Genomic DNA, 12,500 nt, shown 5'->3' with positions numbered 1-12,500 from the left:
TTAAAGCTATACCGATGCATGACGTAAACAAGATCACACCGATGCAGCACGTTAACATTAAAGCCCGCCTAATCCGATCGATGGAGGCCGTCTCGAGTGTCCAACTTGCTCACAAGAGCCGAGAAACAAACCGATGCATCACGTAGACAAGATCGTACCGAATGTTAACACAATCCAAAAGGAAATAATCTTAGATGAATATCGATTCTGATTATTGATTTTTCTTTCGCGATATTGATAGAAGACATCTGAATGAATTTCGAATTAATTCCGAAATCAAAAAAATATTTTCAATAAATTTTTTTTCTAGAGTACCTCGGTCTTTTCTATTTTTTTTCCAAGTTTCGTACGTCAATCAACATACATCCCAGAAAAAATCATCTCTCTAACTATCCTGGTTCAAAAGTTGTATCGGAACTTTTCACGTCGAAAAAGAACATAGGCGAAAAAGGACGTGAACATTATTCCTTATAAAAATCAAACCCGACCATGGATTTTGATTCTGATTGTTGATTATCGCTATTAGAACACATTAGGAGGCAACCAAATCAAATTTGAGAAAATTCCACAATCAGAAAATTTTTTTCGAAAAAAAAAAAAAAATTCGAGAACACCTCGGTCATGGCAAGTTATTTCCCACAATCCATTCCCCAATCAACGTACATCCCAGAAAAAATCATCTCTCTAACTATCCTAGTTCAAAAGTTGTATCGGAACATTTTCACGTCGAAAATATATCTCTAAGTCCAGACCGATGCACCACGTAATCTCGGGCAGACCGATGCACAACGTAAATGACGATCGGGACCGGGGCGATCGGTCGTATCTGACACCGCCGGCTCGGTTCTAACATCGTCAATGAGTCGGGGTTGTAAAAAAGGACGTGAACATTTTTCCTTATAAAAATCAAACCCGACCATGGATTTTGATTCTGATTGTTGATTATCGCTACTAGAACATATAAGGAGGCAACCAAATCAAATTTGAGAAAATTCCACGATCAGAAAATTTTTTTCGAAAAAAAAAAAAAATCGTAATCACCTCGGTCATGGCGAGTTATTTTCCGTATTTCATTCCACAATCAACGTACAACATAGAAGAAATCATCTCTCTAACTATCCTGGTTCAAAAGTTGTATCGGAACATTTCACGTCGTAATATCTCGCCAAGTCCAGACCTCGGCGATAGGTAGTATCTGACACCGTCCGCTCGGGACTGACATCGACTTGGACTCGGGCTGATGATGGGGAGGCGTTTAAGGACGTGAACATTTTTCCTTATAAAAATTAAAGTCGACAATGAATATTGATTCTGATTACTGATTTACGCTTTAAAAACACATTAGAAGGCAACCAAATCGAATTTGAGGAAATTCCACGATCAGAAAATTTTTTTCGAAAAAAAAAAAAATCCGAAAAATATTTTTCGATTCCGATTACTGATTTACTCTTTTAGAACACATTAGGAGGCAACCAAATCAAATTTGAGAAAATTCCACAATCAGAAAATTTTTTTCGAAAAAAAAAAAAATTCGAGGACACCTCGGTCATGGCAAGTTATTTCCCACAATCCATTCCCCGATCCACGTACATCCCAGAAAAAATCATCTCTCTAACTATCCTGGTTCAAAAGTTGTATCGGAACATTTTCACGTCGAAAATATATCTCTAAGTCCAAACCGATGCACCACGTAAACTAGGGCAGACCGATGCACCACGTAATATCGGGCAGACCGATGCAGAACGTAAACTCGATCATACCGATGCTTCACGTAATCTCGATCTTACCGATGCACCACGTAAACAAGGGCAGACCGATGCAGAACGTAAAGTAGATCTTACCGATGCACCACGTAATCTCGATCTTACCGATGCACCACGTAATCTCCATCTTACCGATGCACCACGTGAACTGGATCTTACCGATGCAGAACGTGAATTGGATCTTACCGATGCAGAACGTGAATTGGATCTTACCGATGCACCACGTAAACTCGATCATACCGATGCACCACGTAATCTCGGGCAGACCGATGCACAACGTAAATGACGATCGGGACCGGGGCGATCGGTCGTATCTGACACCGCCGGCTCGGTTCTAACATCGTCAATGAGTCGGGGTTGTAAAAAAGGACGTGAACATTTTTCCTTATAAAAATCAAACCCGACCATGGATTTTGATTCTGATTGTTGATTATCGCTACTAGAACATATAAGGAGGCAACCAAATCAAATTTGAGAAAATTCCACGATCAGAAAATTTTTTTCGAAAAAAAAAAAAAATCGTAATCACCTCGGTCATGGCGAGTTATTTTACGTATTTCATTCCACAATCAACGTACAACATAGAAGAAATCATCTCTCTAACTATCCTGGTTCAAAAGTTGTATCGGAACATTTCACGTCGTAATATCTCGCCAAGTCCAGACCTCGGCGATAGGTAGTATCTGACACCGTCCGCTCGGGACTGACATCGACTTGGACTCGGGCTGATGATGGGGAGGCGTTTAAGGACGTGAACATTTTTCCTTATAAAAATTAAAGTCGACAATGAATATTGATTCTGATTACTGATTTACGCTTTAAAAACACATTAGAAGGCAACCAAATCGAATTTGAGGAAATTCCACGATCAGAAAATTTTTTTCGAAAAAAAAAAAAATCCGAAAAATATTTTTCGATTCCGATTACTGATTTACTCTTTTAGAACACATTAGGAGGCAACCAAATCAAATTTGAGAAAATTCCACAATCAGAAAATTTTTTTCGAAAAAAAAAAAAATTCGAGGACACCTCGGTCATGGCAAGTTATTTCCCACAATCCATTCCCCGATCCACGTACATCCCAGAAAAAATCATCTCTCTAACTATCCTGGTTCAAAAGTTGTATCGGAACATTTTCACGTCGAAAATATATCTCTAAGTCCAAACCGATGCACCACGTAAACTAGGGCAGACCGATGCACCACGTAATATCGGGCAGACCGATGCAGAACGTAAACTCGATCATACCGATGCTTCACGTAATCTCGATCTTACCGATGCACCACGTAAACAAGGGCAGACCGATGCAGAACGTAAAGTAGATCTTACCGATGCACCACGTAATCTCGATCTTACCGATGCACCACGTAATCTCCATCTTACCGATGCACCACGTGAACTGGATCTTACCGATGCACCACGTAATCTCAATCTTACCGATGCACCACGTGAACTGGATCTTACCGATGCAGAACGTGAATTGGATCTTACCGATGCACCACGTAAACTCGATCTTACCGATGCACCACGTAATCTCGATCTTACCGATGCACCACGTGAACTGGATCTTACCGATGCAGAACGTGAATTGGATCTTACCGATGCACCACGTAAACTCGATCTTACCGATGCACCACGTAATCTCGATCTTACCGATGCACCACGTGAACTGGATCTTACCGATGCAGAACGTGAATTGGATCTTACCGATGCACCACGTAAACTCGATCTTACCGATGCACCACGTAATCTCAATCTTACCGATGCACCACGTGAACTGGATCTTACCGATGCAGAACGTGAATTGGATCTTACCGATGCACCACGTAAACTCGATCTTACCGATGCACCACGTAATCTCGATCTTACCGATGCACCACGTGAACTGGATCTTACCGATGCAGAACGTGAATTGGATCTTACCGATGCACCACGTAAACTCGATCTTACCGATGCACCACGTAATCTCAATCTTACCGATGCATCACGTAATCTCGATCTTACCGATGCAGAACGTAAACTCGATCATACCGATGCACCACGTTATCTCGGCAGACCGATGCAGAACGTAAAAAAAAAGCTTACAGCACGCGGTGTTCCCAAGCGGTCACCCATCCAAGTACTAACCGCGCCCGACGCTGCTTGGCTTCAGTGTTCAATTTCAATTTCAATTTCAAATGGTCTTTATTTGTCTTTGTGATAGTTACAGATATGTGCCTATATAGGCCATGTTAATCAACAATAAGGGTTTATATACAGTTCCTACCAGATAATTCTGGTATTATCAGTTACATTTCATATACATATAATAAAAAATTTTTAAGTAATTTCAGGGTGTTTGGGAATTTTTGTTTGATATCGTATATTTATTTATTTTATTATAATAGGGGATTTTCAGGAAAAATTTAGGAATAAAAAACCTGATATAAGTAATTTGGGGAGGGATGGGGGGTGGGTTGGGGATATATATACAGTTATGTACAGTTTTATCATTTACAAATTTTTATATACAATTTTATATACATGTCTGGGAAGGGGTTCCCGTTATGCTAAACGGCGATTCTCAATTCAGCTAACGGCCGCCATTTGCTAGTCGTGGCCAGTCCCCATTTCTCGTAGCACCGTTCGTGTCGCTGTTGGGTCTAGTACCCGTAGGACCGATTGGTTGTTACGATAACAGGGCGATGGATACGCCATTCGCATTGGCTGCCGCTACCTTTCGTTGTGATTCGTCGTCAAGACATATTTTTCAAAATGTCGGTATGTGACATGGCCGGTCTTGGAAGATGGCGGTTTTCATAGGGGTTTTTGGGTGTTTGGGGTGGGTTTTTAGGGAGGTTTAAGGAATATGGGAAGGAATTGGTACGGGAGGGGGTGAGGGGATGCGTGGAGTCGCGTTTTCGTAATTTGTCTTGTCAGTGCGTTGGATTTACACTGGAATTCGTAGAAATCGCTAGATACTTTGTTTAGGTACTCGCGGATGGTTGGAATATCCGCGAGTTCATGTAGTTTGGATATCCTAGTGTAATACGGCTTGCTCAAGGCCAATCTTAGGATTTTGTTTTGAAGGTTTTGAATGGGCCTTATTGGAAAGGGCCTAAGGTGACAAAATGCCGGCGCAGCGTATGTGACTACTGGCCGGATGTATGTTTTGTAAATGAGCAATTTGTTTTTTTCATTCAGCATACTTTTACTGCACAATAGAGGATGCAGTATCTTTTTGATGGCGTATCCTTTATGGATTTGTGCTTTGATATGGCGGTGGAAATTTAGCCTTTCGTCCAATTCAATGCCCAGGTACTTAACGGAGCTTTTTGGAACAATTTCCGTATTATTGATTTTTAATTTGTCTAAGATTACTTTTTCATTCCGTCTTCTGCTAAACACGATCTGCTCTGCTTTGGTCTCATTCAGTTTTATTTTCCATCTGTCGAAGTAATTGATAAGTACTTCGAGATGGTTTTTCAGCTCGCGATTGGCGTCTTCAGCGCTGGATGGGATATCCTGGACGTAGATATTGAATAATCTAGGTCCAAGGACTGATCCCTGCACAATTCCTGCTTTTATATTTTTGGGCGCGGATGTTTCATTCCCTACGCGTACTATGAATTTTCTGTTATTGAGATATGAGTAAATGGTCTTTATGAGGAATTTCGGGAATTTAAGTTTTATTAATTTGTAGGTCAGCCCCTCTATCCAAACTTTGTCGAACGCCTTTTCGATGTCGAGGAGGAGCATGACCGTGTGGTTTTTATTATTGAAACTATTTATTACGTCAACTACGATTCGGCAGATTTGCTGTGTCGAGCTGTGTTTTTCCTTGAAGCCAAATTGATGGTCATCGCGAATTTTATTGTTTTTCATAACTTGTTTTATTTTTCCTAACAGGATTTTCTCGGTCAGCTTGCTGAGGTTAGACAGTAGACTGATCGGACGGTAGTTGCCGGGAGAAGTTGTGACTTTCCCGGCTTTGGGGATAGGGGTTACTACTGCTGTTTTCCAACAGCTAGGCCAGTGTTGAAATTTGAATACAGCGTTTATGATGTAGTTCAGTTGAACTATGGCCTTTCTGGATAGGTTCCGGATCAGTCTATTGTCCACTTCGTCCTTTCCTGGCGCTTTGTTTAGTGGAAGCTTTTTAATTTCGTCCCGTATTTCCGATGGATTTGTTAATAGGTGATTTTCGGGTTTTACGAAGCGGTTCGAATTTATAAAGTCTTCCACTCTTTTCCGTATGTCTGCTTGTTCTGGACTATCGGTCTGGGATATGTGGTGAGCGGTTTCGAAGTTTTCCGCAAGTACGTCCGCTTTTTCTTTATCGGTGATGTAATTCGCGGAATTTTGGACCAAGATGGGAACTTGGGAGAATTTTTGAATACTGGATTTGACTGTTTTCCAGAGATCTTTGTTATTAGAATTTAGCCTGGAGATTTTCTGTTCCCATCTTTCGTTCTGGAAAATTTTTATGTGGTTTCGGATTTCGCGGGTGTATGAGTTTAAGAGTGTTTTATCGACTTGTCTTTGGTGGGATTGCCACCTTTTTCTGATTTTATTCCTGAACTTGATCAAGTCGATAATATGGGCTGGTAGTTTTTCTGCTACTTCAGCTCTCGGTTTTTTGGAAATTGTTTTATCGCGGGCGTACTTGAGGGCCTTCGTAAACTTTTCAATTTCCCGTTCGATGTCGGAAGCAGTTTCGATTTTATTGTTGATAGTTATTTTACTATCTAATATTGTACGAAATTTTGCCCAATCAGCGTTCGAATAGTCGTACACTAATTTTGTTGGGTTTCTTTCGCTGCTATAATTGACCGAGAAGATCACTGGATTATGATCGGACCCTAATTGACAACTCGCGTCCGGGATACTATTCAAGTTAATATTCTTAGTGAGTATTAAATCGATAGTACTCGGAGCTTTTCCATTGTCTGGAAAATGAGTGTGTCCGTTAGGGATGTTCAAAATTACGTCATCATTAGCTTCAAGGAAACTGAATAGACGATTTCCATTGGTGTTTCTGCAGTTGCAGTTCCATTCTTCGTGTTTAGCATTTAGATCGCCTAGAACTATTACTTTATTTTTCCTAGAAAATAGGAATCTTAGGCAGTTGGTACTGAATTTGCGACTGGGGCTATTATACACCGCCGTTATGATTAAGTTGCCATCAATCTGGACGCTAGCGTTCTCTATTGTGCAGTTGATGGTAGGCAAAATGGTGGATGCGATAATGTTCTTTACTAGTATAGCGATTCCACCGAATCCAGAGTTGTCTTGTCTGTCTTGCCTATATGTCTGGTATCCTTTAATGAAAAATTTGTGGTTGTTTTTCAGTTTTGTCTCGTTGATAGTCAGTATGTCTATTTGGTTGTAATTTAGAAAATTGGAGATCTCCAGGAATTTTTGGGAGACTCCATTCGCGTTCCAAGTCGCGATTTTTAATGACTTAGTCATTTAAATTGAGGAAGAATTCCAGTATGACGTACTTTCTTTCGGCGGGGCTTGCATTTTGCAGCTGCTGGTTGAGTCTTTTGACGTCTGTTAGTAGTTGTCGTATGTCCACGTATTGATTAAGTCTGTTGAACTCGCTTTTCAGCTCGTAAAACGCGTTTTGGAAGTTATTTGTGTTGTTTGTGTCATGAGTTTTGTTTGTTGGGGGGGAAGTTGGGGTTTTGGGGGTGGTTTGGGGGTTGGCCATGCCACTTACCGGTTTTTGTTTGGCCTCTTGGGCCTTTCTCCTTGCTTCCCAGACATTCACGGCCGGGATTGGAGCTTCGCGGTAAACTTTGGGGGCGGCAGGGGCGGCGGTTTTGGCGTTCCTCGCCCTGCGGTTGCAGATGTTCACGTAAATCGCGCACTCGGTACTGTTTGCGGGGTGACTCCCGAAACAGTTCGCGCACTTTGCCGGCGTATTCATTGATTTTGGGCACTCGCGAGTCGCGTGATTTTCCGCGCACTTGAGGCAGTTTGGGGTCCTATGGCAGTTGGCCGTGGCATGTCCCCACATCTGGCAGTTGTGACATTGGATTACTTCCCTTTTTGTGAAGTATTTGTTCCACCGAACGGCTGTATAATTAATAACGCGGACTTCCTTCTGTATTTTCCGGAGCGTTATCGTATTTCCGGTGACGACCATGTACGCCGGTGATTTCGTTGCTTTTAGTTTGTGGATTTCCACAACCGGAATTCCTAGTTCCTGGAGTTCAGTTTTAATCTCTTCCAGGTCTGGATCAGAATCCAGTCCCCTCAGCGTAAAAGCATGAGTTTTTTCTTCCCTCGGGGTGTAAGTGTGGTATTTCACGTCGTTTTCATCAAAATATTTTTCAAGCTTCTTTCTGTCTTCTACCGTCTCGGTGTAGACGGTGGAGTTCATGGCACTGTATTTAATATAAAATTTGCCATTTATAACTTTCGTTATGTCGGCCACCGTTTTGTTATGTTTTTTGAAAACGCCGTTGACCACTATTGGCGGGGGTTTCCGTTGATTTTTTCTAATTTCAACGGTTGCTGCATTGACTTCTACCTCATTTGGATTGAGGTAGTTAAATTTATTTTTGATTTCTACAGGGATTGTCTTTTTGTCCTTCCTTTTCCTGATAGATGTTGTTGGATGCGTGAAGTTTGGGTTTTCCACATCTCCAACTCGACTTCTCTTTTTTGCGACTCTCGGGGGGTCAGTTTCATTATCAGATGAATCTGAAGGGAGTTTCATTTCCTGGTCGTCCATCATTTTAATAAGGTTCTGATAAAATTTTTGAAATTCCTTTCAAAAAGGAATTCAAAAGCGGTCGGTTTCACGCGAAACTCGGCCGTTTCAGGGCCTTTCGGACCCGAGCAGGTAAAATTTCGTCACTCACTCAGTCTATTCTTGGCTCTGGAATGCGGCTTGGCGCCGTCTGGTCTAACACAACGGTCACTTTCACAGGTCAGTTTTAACGTTCACAAATTCCACAACTATCTCTACGGAGCGATTTTGGGTATAACCTCTCAGCTCAGTGTTCTGACGAGAACTGGCAATTTCAGCGTGGTATGGCCGTAAACAACAAATATAGCGATATTTTCTATGATATCTCACTTTTTGGGAGCGGAAAGGACGTGAACGTTTTTCCTTATAAAAAATGAAATAACTTTTGGATATTAATTCTGATTGTTGATTTAAGTTTTAAGAACACATTAGGACATATCTCAATGAAATTTGAGGGATTTCCGAAATCGAAAAATATTTTTCGAAAAAAAAAAAAAATCCCAGAAGACCTCGGTCATCTCAAGTTTATTTCCATATTCTATTACACAATCAACGTACATCACAAAAGGAACCATCTCTCTAACTATCACAGTTAAATTTTTGTATCGGAACATTTCACGTCGGAATATCTCGCTAAGTCCAGACCGGGGAGATCGGTCGCATTTGACACCGTCCGCTCCGGTCTAACATCGTCTTGGAGTCGGGGTAACGATGGAGAGGCGTTTAAGGACGTGAACATTTTTCCTTATAAAAATTAAAGTCGACAATGAATATTGATTCTGATTACTGATTTACTCTTTTAGTACACATTAGAAGGCAACGCAATCAGATTTGAGGAAATTTCAAGATCAGAAAATTTTTTTCGAAAAAAAAAAAAATTCAAGAACACCTGGGTCATGGCAAGTTATTTCCCACAATCCATTCCACAATCAACGTACAACATAGAAGAAATCATCTCTCTAACTATCCTGGTTCAAAAGTTGTATCGGAACATTTCACGTCGAAATACCTCGCCAAGTCCAGACCGGGGCGATAGGTAGTATCTGACACCGTCCGCTCGGGACTGACATCGACTTGGACTCGGGCTAATGATGGGGAGGCGTTTAAGGACGTGAACATTTTTCCTTATAAAAATTAAAGTCGACAATGAATATTGATTCTGATTACTGATTTACGCTTTAAAAACACATTAGAAGGCAACCAAATCAAATTTGAGGAAATTCCAAAATCAGAAAATTTTTTTTCAAAAAAAAAAAAATCCGAAAAATATTTTTCGATTCTGATTACTGATTTACTCTTTTAGAACACATTAGAAGGCAACGAAATCAAATTTGAGTGAAATCCAAAATCAGAAAATATTTTTCGAAAAAAAAAAAAAATTCGAGAACACCTCGGTCATGGCAAGTTATTTTCCACAATCCATTCCCCAATCAACGTACATCCCAGAAAAAATCATCTCTCTAACTATCCTGGTTCAAAAGTTGTATCGGAACATTTTCACGTCGAAAATATATCTCAGAGTCCAGACCGATGCAGAACGTAAACTCGATCATACCGATGCTTCACGTAATCTCGATCTTACCGATGCACAACGTAAACTAGATCACACCGATGCAGAACGTAAACTCGATCATACCGATGCACCACGTAAACTCAGGCAGACCGATGCAGAACGTGAACTCGATCTTACCGATGCACCACGTAATCTCGATCTTACCGATGCACCACGTAAACTCGGGCAGACCGATGCAGAACGTGAACTCGATCTTACCGATGCACCACGTAAACTAGGGCTGACCGATGCATCACGTAAACGACGATCGAGAGGCGCGAAAGGACGTGAACGTTTTTCATTATAAAAATTGAAATAAATGATAAATAATGATTCTGATTGTTGGTTATCATTTTTAATAAGCATTAGGAGGCAACCAAATGAAATTTGAGGAAATTCCGATAATAGAAAATTTTTTCGAAAAAAAAAAAAAATTCATGAAATCCTCGGTCATCGCAAAATATTTACCATATTCTGTTCGATAATCAACGTATATTTAAGAAGGAATCATATCTGTATCTATCTTGGTTCAAATTTTGTATCGGAACATTTTGACCAAAGTCCGAGCTTCGGCCGAAACAGACACCGCTGACCTGGCCTATCGATCGACCGAGAGTCGGGGATAGAGCGTAAGTGTTGTCTGGAGGGGAACCCTGTGCTCTCCTGACATATATAGGGAAGGTGGTCGCGTTGGGCGATGCAGAACGTTTGGATCGGGAATTATATTTTTGGTTCAGCTATTGGAATATGGTTTATTGTTGGTATATATTGGCGAAATAACGTTCTTACTGACTGGGGATATTCATAAAAATGAGTCCGGAGATTTTCAGATCGAAGTCCGAGTGATCCGACTTGGAAGGCGTGTTGGGTGGGTCGAGATGGCTTAGATAGATCAGACGAGGCGGGCTAAGTGTTGACGTCATGCATCGGTCCATTTTCAGATTGAGTCCGAGTAATCCGACTTTGAAAGAGTGTTGGGTGCGTCGAGACTGTTTAGATAGATCGGACGAGGCGGACTAGGTGTTAACGACATGCATCGGTATATTTTCTGATCGGAGTCCGAAGAAATCGGCCCTAGTAGGCGCAGCGGACGGTCGAGACGGCCTCGGTGGGTCGGATCGATCGGGAAAAGTTTGCTAAATCGTGTCTGGAGGGGAACCTTGGGTTCTCCTGACATATATAGGGGATAAGGTTTGGGTGAACGATTCTTCACGTAAAAGTTGAGTAATTTATTTTTCGATAAGCTTTTGGATATTGATGAGAAGTATATGTATATCTTCGATTAAAAGAATTCTTACCGTCTCCATGTATATTATATTAGATATATAAGAAATAGTTAACGTGATGCATCGGCCGATTTCCGGATCGGAGTTCGAGAGATGCGACTTTCGATGCGCGATGGGTGGTTCGAGACGGCCTAGATCGATCGGACGAGGCGGACTAGGTGTTAACGACATGCATCGGCGGATTTTCTGATCGGAGTCCGAAGAAATCAGCTCTAGTAGGCGCGGCGAACGGTCGAAACGGCCTCGATCGATCGGACGAGGCGGACTAGGTGTTAACGACATGCATCGGCGGATTTTCTGATCGGAGTCCGAAGAAATCAGCTCTAGTAGGCGCGGCGAACGGTCGAAACGGCCTCGGTGGGTCGGATCGATCGGGAAAAGTTTGCTAAATCGTGTCTGGAGGGGAATCCGGGGTTCTCCTGACATATATAGAAGGGGTGGAGAATGGGTCCTGTCCTAGACTGTTTGGAGTTCTTTTTAGGATGATATTCAGTTGGTAAGTGGTAGACCCGAATCCGACCTCGGCGTTTGGGTACTGGCAAGGTGTGTTGGTTTCGGCTTTCGCATCTTGGGTCGCTTTCGTCAACCTCATGCAGCGAGGTCGCGGTCCGCTTCGTCTCTTTGTAGTCGAATGGCCTTTAAGCGACCAACCTTAAAATCGTGATCCTCTGCCCGTTGCGGGTTATGTTCACAAAAAATTTGCAACCACTCAATTCGTTCCGAGCGACAAATATTGTTGAATCTCGAATCACCGTGTCGTTATATTCACATGTATAGCGAAGGGTCGAGATGGAATGTGTATAAGAAATTAGTTGATAGCCGGGGGTTCGTATTATATATGGACGCCTTGGCGAGGGATTGTTTCTAGAAACTTTCTCATTTTTGATCGGTGTTTTGTCCGAGATGATGATGATGTATATATAGCTTGAGTCTCATGCTGACTGGGGGCTGTTACGTCGTTTCGTCGAGGACTTGCACTTACTGATGTGCGGCGCTAGTCGAAGTCAATCGACATGGCTAGTGCCACATGACGAGAGGCGAACGGGTTTGGCCATACCGGCAATCTCGTGGACCGATCGTATAAGCACGCAGTTCCCTGGTTGATCCTGCCAGTAGTCATATGCTTGTCTCAAAGATTAAGCCATGCATGTCTCAGT

At 41.9% G+C, this 12,500-nt stretch overlaps 1 non-coding gene across 1 annotated transcript in view; it reads left to right on the top strand.

Moving 5' to 3' along the window:
* The first annotated feature begins 12,436 nt into the window (after positions 1-12,436).
* LOC123687324 overlaps positions 12,437-12,500 on the top strand; it is a 1,906-nt gene continuing 1,842 nt past the window's right edge. The window contains exon 1 of the ribosomal RNA XR_006749056.1: positions 12,437-12,500. This exon is cut by the window's right edge and continues 1,842 nt beyond it. This is a non-coding gene — a ribosomal RNA (small subunit ribosomal RNA).

The sequence above is a fragment of the Harmonia axyridis genome, chromosome X (assembly GCF_914767665.1).
Source record: "Harmonia axyridis chromosome X, icHarAxyr1.1, whole genome shotgun sequence".
Taxonomy (NCBI): Eukaryota; Metazoa; Arthropoda; class Insecta; order Coleoptera; family Coccinellidae; genus Harmonia; species Harmonia axyridis.
Note: the sequence above shows the minus strand (reverse complement) of the source record. Positions and strands in the feature narration are given on the sequence as shown.